The following is a 783-nucleotide window of genomic DNA, read 5'->3' on the forward strand; positions in this document are numbered from 1 at the left end:
CACCGGACGACGACGATGCTGGGGCATCTGCCCCCACTCACTATCCTTGAAGGTACTTCTCTACTTTCCCTTGTATATACCATTTCGTTTTTTCATATTAGTTTTCTTTTTTTGGGTATCTCTCTCTCCTTGACAACACAGAGACTGTGTCATTTAAGTTTGTGGGAGGTACCAAGTATTTGATCATGTTTGCTTTGATGTTGTTTCATTGAGTCATGCATTGCATACCAATTTGCATAAAAAAAATTGAAAAAAAAACACAAAAAAAATCATTTAGTTTGCATCATTCGCATTTCTAGGAGAGTCTAGAGTATATAGGTTGGATTTACTTGCATTGGGAGCAATGATTTAAAATGCCTTGTAAAGAACATTACTTTGCACCTGAGTAGCTTATGCATCTCTCAAAAAGACTTGTATGCTTCGAGCCTTGAAAACTCTTCCTGAAACTTGTTGATTGCTGAAACTCAACCTTTGAAGCCAACTACAACCTTGTTTGAACTGAACGAACTTAATGCGTCTTGCTTATGGTCCCTTGTGTACTGAGTCATGGATATACACACTTGAGTTGTCACATCCTTTATGCCAATCTTTTTAACAAACTCGAGTGGTACATCATTCCCAAAACCTTTTCCTCCTTTTGAGCTTTCATTATTTGATGAGTGAGGCCTTTTACGGAAAGCCTTACATGTGCATAATGTTGAGAGTATCGGGAACAACAATGCTTGGTCTTCATTCTTGCTAGATTAGGCACTCTATTGTCTAGCTATAGGTGGGGGTGAGTGT

This window comes from Brassica oleracea, chromosome C7 (assembly GCF_000695525.1).
Source record: "Brassica oleracea var. oleracea cultivar TO1000 chromosome C7, BOL, whole genome shotgun sequence".
NCBI lineage: Eukaryota > Viridiplantae > Streptophyta > Magnoliopsida > Brassicales > Brassicaceae > Brassica > Brassica oleracea.